Genomic DNA, 19018 nt, shown 5'->3' with positions numbered 1-19018 from the left:
ATCCACAAAATAGCAGTCAACATTCAGGAATCCCTTAATGATTCTACAACTATGTCATCTCGTATATCAGTTCTCTTCTCTCTTCTCCCATTGCAACCGCTAAAGTACAGGCCCTTATCAACAAATATAATAATAATAACCTCTTGAAAGATCTTTTACTTCCAGTCTACCTGTCCCACTCTTATTCATCCTTTATAGAGATTCCAGTATAGATTTTCTTATACATTTATCTAGTCATGTTACTCCACTGCCTAACCATTTTCAATACCTAGTAACTGCCTACTACATCAAATTCAAACTCTTCTGTCTAGCATTCAAGGACTTTCAAAAATGGTGTCAAATTACCTTTCCAGGCTTCCTTATGTTATTTTTTTCCCATGGACTGTATCTTCCATTCAAACTGAAGTACTCTCTGTACACTGAATACTTTGTGTGATATCAACTCTATCCTTTGCTGACCCAGTTCCCTTCAGTAAACATTTATTAAATGCCTTTTGTGTACTAGACTTTGAAAAATATGCAAAATAAATAAGATATGGATGGGGTGGTGGTAGTACTAAGAAATAAAAGAATCAATAAAGGCTCATTATAAAAGATATTAAGCTAAGCCTTGAAGGGAGCTAGCTACCAGAAGCAGAGGTGGAGATCAAGATCATTTCAGTCATGTAGGGCAATCCTGAGCAAAGGCACAAAGGAAGGAAATGGAATATTTTGGGTGGTCACAGGAAAGACAGTAGGCAGGCTAGGTTGGAGCACAGAGTATAATGAGAGGGTAATGTATAATCAGCCCATAAAGACAGTCCTGGACTAGACTATGAAAAGCTTAAGAAAGAGGAGTTTATAGTTTGTCCCAGAGGCAATAGGGAGTCACTGAAACACCAGTGTCAAGTATGTGTTTTATGAGTTCACTTTAGGCAGATAGATTAGAAAGAGAGTGAAACAGGGAGAAGGAAAGTACTGCAATAGCCTGAGCCTGAGGTGCGAAGGGACTAAACAGTAATAAACAGAGTTCCTACATATAGTAGGTACTTAACAAATGCTTGTTGACCGACTAATTGTGGGATGAATATAGAGAAGGAGACAGATGTGAAAGATGCTGTGGGTATAGGAACTCTAAGACTTTCAACTCATTAGGGAGGAGTGATGAAAGAAAGTGATGAGTTACGATTCTTATGTATGACAGAGGTAAAATAAAGGTATAGATTATGGGAGTTGAGAAAATGGTGAACTGGAAAACTAAGGTATTTGAGGGAATAACATACAAACTGAATTCCCTAAGCATAAAGGTAGGGGCTTGGGTAAAGTGGAAGGTTGAGCTAGGTTCTAAGATTCTTAAGAAAGGATAGAAAATTACATAAGGGTCAATAAATAATATTCACCGAGAAATGGGTTATATTGGGTGATATATCTGAATAGAGGGACCTTCAAAGGAGTGGTTGCTAAATGGCATTGGTACAGCAAGAATTTGAAAATGAGAGTGAGGAGTAAGAAGCATGCCTATTCTTCCTATGGTCCAATGTGTTGAGGTGGGGACAGGTAGGAAAGATAAAAATATATAGACAGTACCAATTGAAGTGGCTATGGTTGTAAGAATCTCCTGAGGGAGTCAGATTGTGATTATCATTCCTTGTCTAAGAGATGAAAAGCAGAAACTGGGTTATGTACACAGCAGATAGTAAGATGATCAAAAAGCCTGATCACTGGTCCTCTTACCCAGTGGTCTTGTGTTCAGAGTCAGTGGATAGTGGTCATTTGGGATGAGGCATGAGTTGGAGGTTTGGTTCATCATAGATGGTTAAGGTATGGTTAATTATTTCACCTTCCAATCATCAGTCAAGTTAACTCTGCCTCAGGATCAGCTCTAAAGTTGTACTGATCATCTTCCCTAAGTTGGAGGTAGGGAGGGTCTCTGGATGTATAATATTTGATGTATAATGAGAGTTGTGAAGGTTGATGAACTGGGAAATGAGGGTATTTGAGGGAACAACATGCAAGATTAACTCCCAAAGTATAAAGGTGGGAGCTGTTGTAACCAGGCAACCCAATATAGTACACGCACGCGCGCGCGTGTGTGTGTGTGTGTGTGTGTATGTATGTATGTGTGTCTGTCTGTCTGTCTATCTGTCTATACACATGCACATACACTCTGGCCACATGAATTCCCTTCATTTCCCCTCCATGTACATTCTTTGGATGCACATGTTCCATACATGTGTTCTTATTCCTTAGTGTGGGAACTAATAGAATAGTGTAACCAACTTCATTTACTATACTTGTTGATTAAATATCTTTTGCTTTGGAATAATGTGCTTTCCACTTGGCAAGTAAAAGGAAATAAGCTGGTAAGGGCTCATGAACTATGTTATTGAGTAGAAACTGACCTACAGAGTGTCCCAAACCTGGGACAGCTTTTTTCTGAGTACCAACACATAAGAGTGGCCCTAAGTACTAAAATGAATAATAATAATAATTCATGTAAAGTCTCATAAGGTTTCAAAAAATAAAGTTCATAAATGTAAGATGGGGAGGAGAGAGGTAGGAATTAGACAATAATTAATTTGAAAAAAAGATCTTAAGGGTTTTGATGGATTACAGCTTAATACCAATCAATGAGGTGACGTGGAAGTCAAAAAACAATATGTAATCTTAGGCTGCATTTAGTAAAGCATAATGTGCAATAGTCATCTTACTATAGTTTTTCCTGCTCGGACCATATGCAGAGTAATGGGTACAACACTGGTTAAGACATTTTGTGAAACACATTGATGAACATGAGAATATTTAGAGGAGGGCAAACAGGATGATGAAGAGTCTTGAGTTCAGCACATAATAAGGACAAGCTGAAGGAACTTGGGATGGTTAGGCCAGAGGAAAAAAGATTTAAGGGAACCTTAAAGCTGCCTTCAAGTATTTGAAGACCTAGATGGAAAAGGAATTAGAGCTTCTGTTTTGCCTTCAAAGGCAGGAGCAAAGAGTAGAAATTGCATAATAAATTTAGGTCCAATAAAAATAAAACATTCCTGATGAGTAGATCAAGGAGTGCAGTCTTCCAAGAGGCAAATTAATCATTTCTAAGAATTAGAGTTATCCAAAAGTGGAAGGCTCCTCTTCCCTCTCCCCCCGCACTGCCCCCAAAACCTTGGGAAAAAATTATTCTCCCTTATTGGGTATTTTCAAGGATAAGCCATATAACCACTTGTCTCATTTGCTATTAAAAGAATTAGGTAATTCAGGTAATTTTTAGACTAGCCAACTTCTAAATTCCTTTCCAATTCTCAAATTCTGGGATTCAGACTTCCCTGTCAAAGATGAAGAGAAAGTTTATTTCAGACTCAGACACAAATATTTAGCCAATTGTCTAATATAATTCACATGTCTCCTAAACATGAGTTTATCTTTTCTGCTTCATATCTTATCAGAAATAATTTTTAGATAAGCTAATTTTATCTGACATGGTTGATTATTTGGGAAACATCTCAGTTTCCCTACAGCTCTATTGGTGCTATGCAACTGGCAACAATAAGAAACTTTGTGTGTTGTTGGTTAACTTGGCTGATATAAATCAAAAGGCACAAGGGGAGAACACACAGACAGTGATAGAACACTGGGCTTAGAGAGTTATGGCTCTAATCATCCCTACACTTTAAAGCAAGGCAACTATTATACCCAGTGACATCTTAAAACACATTTCTCTGGATGATAAAATAAGATTTATTTTTTACCAAAGATTTCCATTAAAAATGATTGTACTAGGCTTTATTGACGTCGTGGTGCAGAGACATTAAAAATAGACAGACCCTGGCGGGGCGGGTAGAGAACACAGCATCAGTCAGAAACGTCTGGGTTTGATTTGCCTCTGACTGACAGTTACTAGCCAAGTCACTTAAACTTCTATCGTCTCATTCGTTCATTAGAATGAATGCTACTTGAGGACGATGATTGTTGTGTTCCTTTTTTTTGAATCCCCAGTGCTTAGCACAGTGCCTAGCACAGAGAAAGTATTCACTAAATGATTGTTGAATGACTAACTTAGCCTCTCAATGGCCCAAACAACTTATAACTTTGTAAAACTATAAAATGAAATATAGATGCTAATCTGCATTGTAGGATCAGAGCTCTGCAAAAAATTGAAATCACGTTTGGTCCAAATATCAATCCACCTATTTATCAACTTATCTATCTATCTATCTCTACAAGAATACATATATGCATATATGTATCTCTAGCTACAGAGATATGTCTGTAAGTTTTATCTTAGGCATATTATACAGATATACATCTATATAAAATGTCACATAAAATATTATATAATGTATCACATGTATATATTTATTTATGTATATGCATATATACATATATTAATTTTGTGTGTGTGTGTGTGTGTGTGCGTGTGTGTTTCATAAGGTGATAGGAAAGGAAGTCAAATTTCCAGGTGTTGAGGAATGGAAATTGAGAAGACAAGGAACACAGAAACCTTTTTCTAGTTTTTCAATGAAGGAAAGAGAAATATCGGCTCATAGCCTGAAGAGCTAGCAGGTTCAAGTGAAGGTATTTGTTTTTTATAGGACAGAGAAAAGATGTGAGGGAATATTTAAAAGGAAAGTAGGTATAAAATAGTTTGTTATTATTCTTCTCTAAAAGACTGGGAATAATCACTGTTTTGTGTAGCACTTAGTACATATTATGAATTTAATAATCTTGTATTAAGAACTTTTTCCTGGTCTTCATAAAGAGAGCCCATAATTTAGCATTATAATTTTTTTAATTTAATTTGATTTTTTTTAATTTGTAATTTAATGGTTCTTAAATGAGTCAATAGTAATAAAACTTTATGTTTTACATTTTCATTGTATAAAAAAGAGAACAAGAATATATTTTTCATTTTATAGAGTAATAAATGAATACTGAGAATTAAATTAAGAAAATTAAATATTTAACATAGCAACTGTGATATGCAATTCAGACTACAAAGGAGTAATTAGCCTTTTTAGCATTTAGATTTCAGATCCTTTAGCTTCCATTATTTATGGAATTTACATGACAAATAATTACACTGTTTTCTCTGTCTACTCAGGATCATTCAAGTCAGTTATTTGTTGATTTTTATTATGTAAATATTTGTCTTTATATTTTTAATAGTAAATAACTTTCTGCATACTTTTCAGCACGGGAGACACACACACACACACACACACACACACACACACAAGATCACTTTGATCTAAATGTAGTCCCTCTTCAATTCTCTCTCTATTCTTGAAACAACTCCACTGTTCCTTATACCTCTAAAATCCTTCCTACATCTGCCAATCTATGATTTTTGAGATTTTAATACTGGTTAAGGGCAAGGTATATATGTGGGAGGTGGGGGGAGACATGGACTTGGATGGTGGCAAGAGAGACCAGGAGCAGAAAACAGTGATCATCTTAACCTAATTGCAAAGGAAGAACTGTCAGGAAATACTGATTAAATATTCAGAACATAGAAGATGGGACAACAGAGAGAGCTCCAGGATTTCTGAGCCTGTAAAACTGGAAAAATGAAGATATTATTGACAAAAATCAGTCAGTTAATAAATGCCTATTAAGCTTATAACATTTCTTAAACTGTGGGTTGCAACCCCATGGGGTTGCAAAAAATTTGGCAACAGGAAAAGTTTTCCGAACAGACAATGACCAAAAATTAATTAAAAATCAAATGTGTGATGAATCTGAGGTGTTTCTGGCAGTACTGGTCCATCTTGCACTGTGCAACTTCAGGGAAGCCTCTATTCTGAACATATAGCACGCATTTTGCACTGTGCATGCCTTTAGGCTACACAACAGGGAGGAAAGCTGCCAAACTCAAAAAGGGGTCATGAGAGGAAAAAGTTTAAAAAGCCCTGAATAGACATTGGTCTAGACACATTGGTTGTGTATAGAGAGGTAAACTGGGTGATATAAAAATAGATCCATGCCTTGTTGTGAGGATAAATAAAATAATATTTGTAAAATGCTTAGTACATAGTAGGCTCTATATAAATGCTTATTATTATCATCATTGTCATTATTACATTAGATAGCCACTGTCCTCAAGAAGCTTGCAATTTAGTTGAGATAAGGTATAAATGAAAAAAAATTACTAATAATTCCAGGTGGTATATGATAAACTAGTGGACTGAAAAGATCATGAACTTGCAGTCAAGGGATATAATACTGTTTCTGCCATCAACCAACTATATTTCCTTGAATAAGCATCAGACCTTCTTTTCTCTACCACTGTTTTGTCCAGGGGTAGGGAACCTGCAGCCTCAAGGCCACGTGTGGCTTTTTAACTAAGTCCAAGTTTTACAGAACAATCCTTTTATTAAGAGGATTTGTTCTGTGAAGTTCACATTCACTCAAAGGGCCATGCTTGAGGACCTAGAGGGCTTCAGGTGGCCTTGAAGGTGCAGGTTCTCCACCCCTGGTTTAGTCCAAGCCCCAAAGGATCGGCCTGAATGATCTCTAAGGTCCTTTTTAACTTTAAAATTCTGTTCACCTATGATCCTATCAGTAATAATTTGTACAGGCAATTAATGCCAACCTCAGCATCATAGCTGCTTATCAAATGTTTGCTGATTGACTGATGAGTTCAGAGGAAAATAGTACTCTTCAGATTTAATCAGTATAGAGACTGAGGAGAATGTATGAGCCTGGGAGTTGGGCCTTTAAGAATGTGGGATACATGTAAGTGGGTTGGAGGCATTATGTACGTATAGGGGTAGGAGGTTAACAATGGAATAGGAGCAACTGAAGTGAAAAGCAGATAATACATTTAAAAAAACAGAATGGAACTATATTACTTAAAAAAATAAGTCAGTAGTGAAACAGATTCAGGTCAATTTTGAAAGGTATTTTAACAGCATAAGGAACTGCCACTTTACAATGCAGGCAATGAGAAGTATGTGGAAGTTGGGAAAAAAGAGACATGTGGGGAGGAAAATAATCAGTAAATTTAGAGGTATTAGGGCAAAAAGGTGGGAAGAACTAAGCCTGACTGAAAATAAACTAAGGAAAAATTATGGTTGGCATGTTACTGACTATAAGAATAAAGACACTAATTATAGTCCATAACATATATTAGATTTTCCATAAATATGTCAATTAACTAATTTGATTCTCCTCTCCTCAACCAAGAAATGGCTAGCTTTTTCATTTTTACTATGGATGAACACAGAATCTTTTTCCTCTTTATCCTAGAATTTAGCTTCTTTGAAGGAATTCCCATCATAGTAATGAAAAAATGTCCTAAAGAAACTGGCATTTTATTTTATTTTTAAATGGAAGATATATCTTGGCTATAACCCACTCCAGGGTGCAGGTAATACAGCTCTGTGGAAATAAATCCGTCTCTTTTTTTCTCCCTGGACCACTTACCCTTCCTAAGCTACTAGCCAAGAGAAACACACGGAATCAGGACTGGGAATTACAAGTGGTAAATTACATGTATCAAATACCTTTTAACAAAGTGCTGAAAGTGAGTGTCTTACTGGTGGTGCTACCTCCACAAATATCTTGTGAGAAACATGGAAAGTGGGTAAGAGAGTACAGGAATAATTTAACAGAAGAGGAAACTGAAATAAAAAAACACAGCACATGGAACTAAATGTTAGACAACCTGAGTTCAAGTCTTGGCTTGGACATTTAGGAACTACCATAACCTATGTCAAGTAAGTTCAACCATCTAGACTTTGGTGTCCTTATCTGTAAAATGGCTCTCATCTGGTCATTTCCAGATACAAACTCTATCAACTTATGAAGTATTTGTATTAGATCATTGTTAAATCCCTTCCTGTTGGAAAAGATTATTTAAATTTCTTTTATTTATTTATTCATTTATCTATCTATCTATTTATTTATTTATTTTGGTGAGGCAATCAGGATTAAGTGACTTGCCGAGGGTCATACAGCTAGTAAGTGCTAAATTTGAACTCTGGTCTTCCTCACTCCAGGGCCAGTGCTCTATCCATTGTGACACCTAGCTGTCCCTTAAATTTCTAATTCAAATGAATTTTCCATGATCTCAGTAAGTGAATCAGTGCTGGTACTAGATATGTATTTTCAGGCTATAGACTTGAGAAAGTGGATCACATTACTTTCTTCCCTTTGAATAATGAGGGATTGTCTAAATTAATTTATTAGAAAAACTAACCCTATCAAGGAAAAGCACAAATAACAACAGATCAGTGGTTTTTAAACTTTTTGGTTTCAGGACCCCTTTGCAAGTGAAGACTCTAAAGAGCTTTTATGGGCGGCTAGATGGTGCAGTGGATAGAGCACCAGGCCTGGAGTCAGGAAGACCCGAGTTCAAATCCTGCCTCAGAAATTTGTAAGTTGTGTGAACCTTGTCAAGTCACTTCACCCTGTTTACTTCATCTGTAAAATGAGCTGGAGAAGGAAATGGCAAATCACTCCAGTATCTTTGCCAAGAAAACCACAAATGGGGTCATAAAGAGTCAGATATGAATGAAATGACTGAACAACAAGAAGGCAACAACACCAAATCTCTTTTAGTGCTTAAAAAAGCAATTGCAACTTATCATTCTGAAAGGTCGGGGCAGGGATGTATTAGATGTGTGGCCAGTATAAGTCAGCTAACCTTTGTAGGAAACACTATGACCAGAGTGACAACTCCATGAACTCCACAAGTCAAATTCTTTCATCACTGGATCACAGATTTTGAACTGGAAGGCAACTCAAAGGCCATTTAGTCCAACTTCTTCAATTTTATAGATAAGGAAAGCAAGGCTCAATGAAGTGACCCTGGTCCTCTGACTCAAATATTTGTCCTTTCCACTGTTGTAAGGACATGCTATATTTGGAGTCAGACAACTTGGTTTCAAATCCCACCTCAAAATCACTAGTGTGACTCTCAACAAGCCCTTTGCCTCAGTATCTAAATGTATAAAATGAAGGAGATGCATCCTATGACCTCCGAGGTCCCCACAATCTCTAAATCTGTGATCTTATGATACTATTCTGCTGAACTTCTCATTATTGATCTATTCTTTAGCAACTACAACCTGAATTAACTTAAACCTTTCTCAGTCCTGTTTTCTGTAGGTGATTATTAATTTAATGTAGTAGCATCTCTTTCATCCCTCAGGGACTCAATCATGTCCAAAACTGAACTCATTATCAAGACTGAAGTCATTAGCATTATCCCTAAGTCCTCTCAGCTCCGAAATTTCCTATTACTGCAAGGGCAACATCATCTTCCCAGGTTCAAAACCTAGGTGTCATCTGCAAATCCTGATTACCCATCACCTTCCAGTTCTAATCTGTTGCCAAGGTCCATTGATTTCAGCTTTGCAATATCTCTCCAACATACTCCCTTTTCTCTTCTGACACCACCACCCAGTGCCTGGGTTATTAGAATAGCCTGCTGGTGGGTTTGCCTGCCCCAACTCTCTTCCTACTCAAGTCTACCCTCCACTCAGCTGTTAAAATGATCTTCATGAAACCCAGGTCTGACCCCATCACTCTCTTACTAGATAAATCCCAAGGGTTCTCTATTACCTCCAGGATCAAATACAAAATCCTCTGAAAATCAAAGTCCTTCATAAGTTGACTTTCTCCTATTTTCCATTCTTCTTACACTACTCCCTATCACATCCTCTTTGATTCAGTGAAACTGGACTCCTGGTTCTTCCACAAACAAGATACTACATCTCTCAGATCTAGGCATTTTCTCTGACTGTCCTCCATTCCTGGAATGTTCTCTCTTCATCTCTGCTTACTGGCTTTCCTGACTTCCTTTAAATCTCAAATAACATCCCTTCTATAGCAAGCCTTTCCTAACTCCTCTTAATTCTAGCATCTTCCCTCTTTTAATTATGTCCTATTTATCCTGTATAGAGCTTATTTACATATATATTGTTTACTTGTTGTTATCCCATTAGATTGTGATCTCCTTGAGAGAAGAGATTGTCTTTTGCCTTTTTTTATATCTCCAGTACTTAGCACAGTGTTTGGCACTGATAGACACTTAACAAATGTTTATTAAATGATTGACTGAATCAAGACTTTCCTTATCTTTGGCAATTGTGACTCAGGCATTAAAAAAGTCTAGTCCCTTCTTCCCATCAGCATTGAAAACATTTCTACGCCTGTTAGGCCATAGCAGCCAGGCCTAAGCAGTGTAGGAGAATAAGACTCACTGGCAGAAGACAAGGGCTGTTGACTCAGAAGGATCTTATTTTTAGATATTGTCCTTGTTGAGGGTGGACAGTACAGTTTACTTAGATTTGGGTCACTGGATGAATTTATACATAAACATTTCCTTAGAGGAGTCAGGCAGAATGAGGAAAATGTCATCAATTCAACAACCACTAGATCATGAGTCATCACTACAGTGACTGTATACCCTGAACCAAACAACATCATCACAAAGGATCTTCTATTTTCGAAATCTTATAAATTGAACATTTGCTTTTCTTGAAATCAGGACTGTTTAGGAAAATCCAAGTGGTATGTTTATTTGGATACTTTAATCATATCCCTTCTGAGGATTGTTAAGTCCTATGAAATAGTTTTAATCCAAAATCAGAGTGTGATTCATAATTCAGACCATAATTCAGACAATTCTTACTCCTACTACATGAGTACTAAAAAAAAATCAAAAGAGTAAGTTTTATTTAATTACTAAGTAATATATTTGTCCTCCCAGTTCAATCTCAAGAACCTTGGTCACTGCTTATCATATTGTAGAGCTAAAATGCTTTTTTATTTCATGGATTTCCTTATTCAACATTTATATAGCTCATATTCTTTACATGACACTGTGCTAGCCAATGTCAAGGGTAAAAAAGGTGATCAAGACATGTCTCTAGCCCCCAAGGAGCTCACAATTTAATATGTAGATAAAACAACATGTAAATACCTATAACATTAAGTAGAATGTGATAAATTTTCCTAATATAGTAGATCATGACTAGATCATAAGATTTTGGATTTAGAGCTAGAAAGGACTTTAGAATCCATCAAGTTCAACTTTCTGCCTTTTACAAATGGAGGCATTGAGGAAAAGAAAAGTTAAATAAGTCATCTTAGGTCACACAGCACATCTGTATATGAAATTGAATTTGAATCCTAGTCTTCCTAATTGCAAATCCAGTGCCAGATTTACTCTGCTGTGCCACCTCTACTTGAGAATTAGGATACTTAGTTTGAATTCTGGTTCTTTGTTTTACAGTATTAGCTATGAGATCCTAGGTAAGTCACTTCACCTCTATGAATTTGTTACTTCATCTGTAAAATGAAGAGATAGGTCTAGATGATTTGGACTTCTTTTCACCATTAAAATTCTGCGATTTTTATGGTCTTTTTTTATGAAGTGTTAGCAAATCACAAAGGAGACTACTTGCATGGTGACATTGAACCATTAACAATTACTCTTTGAATAGGGCCATCCAACCAGTTCTGAAAACATTTGATTGTATTCTTGTTTAATCCAGGGGTGTTTAAACTCTGTGTGTATGTGTGTGTGTGTGTGTGTGTGTGTGTGTTTGTAATTGACCCCTTTCTAAGCTTTGTGAAACCTATGGACCACTTCTCAGAATAATATATTTAAATAATTGAAGGAAATTTAAAAAAATTCAATAAGAGGTAAGTGGAAAAAGATTGCCCTCCCAATTCAAGAAAATGGACCCCTGAAATCTATCTACTGCATGAAAGCTTGCACCCATTGGGAGTCTGTGGACCTTAGGTCAGAAAAATCCTTAGACTAATCAATATATATCCATCTTTTCCACTCCATTTTATTAATGAAATTTAATCAACTTTCTTTTTAATGATCAATTCTAGAATTTTCCAAGAAATTGATTTCAATTTCACTGGCCTAGAGTACGGAGACTTTTGTCTCCTATTTTACAAAAATTAAGGCTTTACCCTTCTTGTGGCAGCTCTTCTCTTTTCCATGAATTTTTAAATATCATTGACAATGATTCAGTACTCACATTTACTAGTTATTTTAGGTGCCAAGAATATGTGACTTATTTCATCAAGGGCATCAAAGTGTTCTTATTATCTTCTTACTTAACTTGTCTATCAACTCTGTCCTTCATTTTTGTTATATCATTTCAAATGTAAAGGTCATTCTTCTTTGCAGGTGAAACAAAAACAAGACAAAACTCAGGTATTTTTATCCTATTTTACCTCATCTTACCCCAAGCAAAAATTCTGTGGTAGGAGCAATAACCAACCCCATTCCCATGCACAGTATACTAAGTTTTGTGTTTTTTGTTGTTGCTGTTTTGTTTTTGTTCTCTTTTAAAAGTATTGAAACTACTCTTGAGACTTGCCTGGCTCATAGAGCTAAATGTTCAGGCTATTGACATCACTTCCTGTTCACATGGATACAAAGGAGTTTCCAAGAACTCCAGGTACTCTTTAATATTTGGTTAGCACACTACAATGGAAAAGGGAGTAGACTCAGAGGAATTGAGGTCCTTAAATCTCTCTCCACTGATGTCTTATTTCTGTTTTCTTAAGCAATGTTTTATTCTCCCTAACAACCTAATGTGCAGAAAGGCATTCCTTGAGGCCTTTCACCTTTTCTCACAGAAGAGAAATAAACTTAGACTTGGAACACAGATATAAGTCACTCAACTATGGCAGCAATAGAAACATTGCATACTGAATGCAGTCCACTGAATAATTTTCCCTATTCTCCACAATGGTTGATATTTTTAGCCTTATTCCTTGATGCTATTTTTTGGTATTTACACTTCAAGACTAAGTACCTGGATAAACATTTTTTTAAAACAGAAATGTACATTCAAATTAATTTTTTTTGTCTCCACAACTCTATAGTTACAATACCCTTCTCTCTAATCCTGCACCAGTTTCTCATATCAGACCAATTTGTCTTACCTACCACTCTCTCTATTTGTTTAACTCTCTAATTGTTCCACTTACTTTGCCTTGTCCTTATCTTTTTCTTATCCTTGAGTCTGCCTATTTAAGTTAAATGTCTTTTGTTTCCTCGATTCTAATTAATCCTTTTCATTATATCTTCCTTAATTTTTCTTGATCCTGCCTCATGAGATATAAGTAGAATTTGGAGCAGAATATAAGCCTAGAAATTGTTCTTCAAATTCCACAAATTTTGCCATATTTCCCCTCTTTAAAATGAAGTTCTGACCTCCTTCTCCAGTTCAACTCTTCCGAATGACCTACATGGTTTTTTTATTGACTCCAAGTCCTTCTCTCTTTTCTTGTTCTTACCAAATGTTCTCCTATGAACTCCAGATACAGAAAATTTGACTTACTATTTTCTGTATCAAGGGTTCCTAACTAGGATCCATAGATTTCCATAGGATTTCAAGGGGTCAATCAATTTGGATGGGAAAAAAAATTCTTCATTTTCCCTTCAATTTAAAAATTTTCTTTAATTAAAAAAAATGACAAAAGGTCTATAATCTTTATCAGATTCCCAAAGACAATCAATCTCTCCTCTCTCTCTCTCTCTCTCTCTCTCTCACACACACACACACACACACACACAGAGTTTTAAAAAATATAGAATGGATTTCAACAGGAAGAGCTAAAGGGGGAATGTCATTTCAGGAAGAAGCAATAGAAAGAGAAAAAACAGCAGTTTAGATGGAGCAGGGGTGTGTGAAAGGGGAAAGCATGAGATAAGTCTGGAAAGGGAGGTTGGAACCAGACTGAGAAGGATCTTATATGTTATAGAGTATGGAATTTTGACATTATTTTGTAGGATGAAAGAAGTCAAAGACAAACTTCGTTATTTGGGCAGGTTACCCTTTAATAACAAAGTGTAATGCTATCTCAGCACTCTTTCACTGGTTGGTTTCCAGGATGTCAACAATCTAAAGCATAAAGCAACTATGTCTGCTTCATGTTGAACAGTGAATTATATTCTACAATACAGTAAAAGCTGAAAGGTGCTTTCTGAGATATTCAAAGATGCATAACCTACTTTCAGCACTTAAAAAATTCCTATTGGTTTACCAAGGCATATATTTTCCCACCTGCTGAAATAACACAGATGGCTGTTTCAGAAGTGAATAACGTAAGTATCCATGAAGTTGGAAGTTGTGGGCTGCTGAACAAATTTGGTTCATCGCTATGCTAATCACCAGTTAACTGAACTGTCAATTTCTATTTCAAACCCTTACTAAACGGAGAAAAACAATGTATAACAAAATGAAACTTTTAGCCAAGGAACAGTACAGATATACAAATATGCTGTTAGAAATATGACTGAAAAGGAGTGTGTTATAATATTATAATGATGATGTAATGCTATAGATCAACTGATGTAATAATGCAATAAAGAAGTCAACAGTCAAGAAAAATGTATTAAGCACTCACTGTGTGCCTGGCAATGTGCTAAGTGTTAGAAATACAAGAAAGGCAAAGCTCTTTCCTCAGGGAGTGTTCTCTTTTCCATGAAGGACAGACAGTTGCAGAAATAGATAATGATGCAAAAGTTCAATAAATCTCTCAATTCCTCATAAGAGTATGATGACTTTCTTTCTGATGGACTAATGGAGGTGGAAAGAGGAAGTTTAGTATAGAAGAAAAAAACTGGAGTCAGGATTAGATCGTTTTTAGTTGCAGTTCTATTTTCTAGCTCTATGCCTCAAGCAAATCATTTAAACCTCTCTGAACTTCACTTTGATCATCTTGGAATTAGGATAAATGCATCCTGAGAAGCTAGGTGGCACGGTGGATGGAGTGGTAGGCCTGAAGTCAGGAGAACTCAGCTTCCTAAGTTTAAATCTGGTCTCAGACACTTACTAGTTTGTGACCCTCAACCCTGTTTGCCTCAGTTTCCTCATCTGTAAAATGAGTTGAAGAAGGAAAGGGCAAACCACTCGTGTATCTTTGCCAAGAAAACCCCAACTGGAGTTATGAAGAGTCAAATGGGACTGAAACAACTAAATAACAACAATAAATGTACCATACTTGCTACCTATTTGCCTCACAGGATTGTATGGAACAAATGAGGTAATATACACAAAAGTGTTTTGAACTGAAAAGCACTACACAAATATAAGTTAATGCTATGGTGGTTATTGAATTGGAACCTGCTGTGGAGGAGACTCCTTAGATTTCAAATCCAACTGAAGAAAGGGTTGCCCTCATCTGCCTGGAATCAAAGAGCTCCTAAGAAATTATTGGGTACCACCAGAATGCAGAATACTGGTTTACTCTGAGGAAGATATTTTTGATACAGCCATGGATAATTAGATTTATGCTGCCTCAGTACTTTATTTTTGGAAGTTGAGTATGTTAGAGGAATAGGGAGGAGAGATGACCATGGAAATGTCAAAACTATCGTAGATGTCATCCCCATGTAGCAACTTCTTATACCCAAAGAGAGACAATGTTGTAGAATGGATAGAATATAGGACTTTTATTTGGGAAGATCTATGTTCAAATCTTGCTTCAGACCTTTTCAAGCTCCAATATCATGGTCCATTAACTTCAACTTAGCCTGTTTCTGCAAATGCAACAAAGAGAAGCAGTGTGGTATGGTGGATGGTTTCCTTGGAGTTAGGAAGTTCTGGGTTTAAGATCCACCTCAGGCACACACCAGCTAAGTGACCATTGGCAAATCACTTAACCATTAGGTGCACCTAGCAACCTTTGAAATAACAGGTCCAGCCAAACAGGAGATAGAGAATATTATGAAATGCAAAGTGGATAACTCTGATTACATTAAATTGAAAAGTTTTTGCACAAACAAAGCCAATGCAACCACGATTAGAAGGAAAGTAGAAAATTGGGAAAGAATTTTTACAACCAGTGTCTCTGATAAGGGCCTCATTTCTAAAATATGTAGAGAATTAAGTCAAATGTATGAGAATACAAGTCATTCCCCAATTGATAAATGGTCAAAAGATATGAACAGGCAGTTCTCACATGAAGAAAGTAAAGCCATCTGTTGTCATGAAATATAGAGCATGAAAAATGCCCTAAATCACTATTGATTAGAGAAATGCAAATCAAAACAACTCTAAGGTACTACATCACACCTATCAGATTGACCAACATGACCAAACAGGAAAATGATAAATGTTGGAGATGTGGAAAAATTAGAATACTAGTGCATTGTTGGTGGAGTTGTGAACTGATCCAACCATTTTGGAGAGCAATTTGGAATTATGCCCAAAGGGCTATAAAAATGTGCATACCCTTTGACCCAGCAATAGCACTTCTAGGGCTATATTCCGAAGAGATCATACAAATGGGAAAAGGACCCACATATACAAAAATATTTATAGTATCTCATTTTGTGGTGCAAAGAATTGGAAATTAAGAAGATGGCCATTAATTGGAGAATGGCTGAACAGGTTGTGGTATATGAATGTAATGGAATACTATTGTGCTATAAGAGATGATGAACAGGCAGACTTCAGAAAAAACCTGGAAAGACTTGTATGGTCTGATGCTGAGTGAAGTGAGCAGAACCAGGAGAATGTTGTACACAGTAATAGCCACGTTGTGCGATGACTAATATTGATAGACTTAATCCTTCTCAGCAATGCAAGAATCTAAAACAACGCCAAAAGCCTTACAATAGAAAATGCTGTCCACATCCGATGAAAGAACTATGGAGTTTGAATGCAGATCGAAGAATACTATTTGCTATTTTTTTCTTCTGTTGTGTTTTGTTTCCTTTTTCTGGTGGTTCCTCCTATTGGATCTAATTCTTACTTATAACATCACTAATGTGAAAATATATTTAATGGGAATGTACATGTAGAGCCGATAGCCTATTTTTTTTTCTTTTTTGCTTAGGCAGTTGGGGTTAAATGACTTGCCCAAGGTCACACAGCTAGTAAGTGTCAAGTGTTTGGTCTGAGGCTGGATTTGAACTCAGGTTCTCCTGACTTCAGGGCCAGTGCTCTAGCCACTGCACCACCTGGGATAGCCTATTTCGCACAATCTTAGGAAGAGAGGTGGGGAGGAAAGGGGAGAAAAATTTAAAACTCAAAAGCTTATGGAAGTGATTGTTGATAAATCAAAATAAATTAATAAAGTTAAAAAATAAAGAGATGCACAGTCCTTTAAAAAAAGAAATAACAGGTCCAGGTAAAAACAACATGATAATACTCATTCCAATAGCATTCCATCATAGGATGGATGTATGTTATGGGAATTAAATGAGAAGTATTTTAAGTACTTTGAAAATTGTAAAGTGCTATATCAATATCACTTACTATAATTGGTCGGGCAAAGATGTTGCAATTTGACTGAAAATACACATTTTTTAGGATGATGGGAGAGAATCTCAGTATAATTGCTACTTTACAGATACAAAAGCAATTTCTGAAGGGACTTTGCATTGCAGAATCTGCTTTTTCTAGAACATATGGGGATACAACATCAAGAAGTGCTACACAATAATATTTATGCTTGAGGGAGGAGAGAGGAAAGTACATTCCCCCACCTGTCTCCTTGCCAGTTAGTACTTTGGGGCAGAGACACAAAGACACACTCACACCAGCAAAATTGTTTCTCAGGAAACACAGATGATGCAGAAGTACTCCCTTTAAACCTCAGAGCTTCCCCTTCATCTAACTCTGGCTCTGAGGGCAAGTAAACTTTTGAAAGGCACAAAAGTCATCAATTTCCAGTAAATCATTAATAGCTGCTGCCAAAGACATCATATACATGGCATCACAACCACTGTCCAAGGTGCTGACCACTTTATGTAAGATTTAACATCAGATAGGGAAACATAAGCGATTGAGATAGAAAAGGACTTCTCTATTAATAGTACATCCATAACTAGAGTGTGCTTCAGAAAAGAATGCCAATGCAGATGCATATTTAAAACCTCCTTTCTAATTTTTGAGATATTAAGAAAAAATCTACCTCTAGCCCCTTTCAGACTTTTTCCTTTGAGAAGGTAGGCAAAACAAAAGTAACATCCCTTTTTAGAGAAATACATATGATTGTTGCCTTTCCACTTGCATGAAGTTATTAGTGGTTTGACTTATCACAGGGCAGTGTCCTCATTTGCACTGAAGATTAAGATATAAATCACAGGAAGGCATTTTTTTTCTAATTCTTGAAAGGAATGGGTTCAGGAAGGAACTAAGTATTGACTTTTCTGGAATGTTAACCACAAATTATATTTTAACATATTGTGATATTTTTTCCTGGTTTAATATTCCTTATATATGTAACCTGATATATTCTCAGAGCAGAGTCATGTCAGAGGGCATGAGGCACTATGTCATTTTGGACACCTTTCTCTCCCTGCTAGAAATAGCTTGGTTATAAATGTTAAATTAAAAAAAATGTTTCTTGCAGAGAAGCCTAAAATGTATATTACTAGAGTATTTTTTTGATACCAAGAAACCTGTGTAAAAACTTTACACATTATACCTCTATATTAATGAGGGGGCCTTTTGAGAAGGATGGAGTAATAACAGAAAATCTAAGTAGCCATTACTTTATAGATAGCCACAAGTACTGTAGAAGAAATATTTGCTACAATACAATTCAAGGCAATGAGTGGGGGTTGGATGCCCTCAATAGGTCAGAGTGTAGGCAGTTTCCAGAAGCAGCAGGCTATTTCTGATTCCTTTTAATTCCAAGGAAGAAGTAGAAATTAAATTATATCCCACCAACCATTAGACAAATTCTCAAATATTCTCTGAAGTTATTCTCCCTGTGCATAGATTGAGATGACTGAGAACTAGCAGCCATTCATGGATGGCCCTAGAAGGCATCAGTCATTTATCAGATGGCTTCTGCAGAGGAAGAAATGTAGAATGATAGCCTTTTCAAATAGTGACTGCAGAATTCTATCCAAGAACAGTTTTCATGCTTTCCCAGGTTGGAAAGTGTTGTTAGTAACCTACCTAAAACATATCCACATCCAACAATGATGTCAATAACATTCTCTTTGAACAAAAAGGACTACACCACAATGTCAGATATATTGGCATCATGGAGTGGTCCACACACACACACACACACACACACACACACACACACACACACACAC

General features: G+C 36.3%; 1 protein-coding gene across 1 annotated transcript in view; it reads right to left on the bottom strand.

Moving 5' to 3' along the window:
• Positions 1–19018, bottom strand: part of LRP1B (LDL receptor related protein 1B) — a 2189733-nt gene that overhangs the window by 997126 nt on the left and 1173589 nt on the right. The window lies entirely within an intron of this gene.

Source organism: Vombatus ursinus, unplaced genomic scaffold (genome assembly GCF_900497805.2).
Source record: "Vombatus ursinus unplaced genomic scaffold, bare-nosed wombat genome assembly UNPS02014816.1, whole genome shotgun sequence".
Classification (NCBI taxonomy): Eukaryota; Metazoa; Chordata; class Mammalia; order Diprotodontia; family Vombatidae; genus Vombatus; species Vombatus ursinus.
The sequence above is the reverse complement of the archived record's forward strand: the minus strand, read 5'-3'. Positions and strand labels throughout refer to the sequence as shown.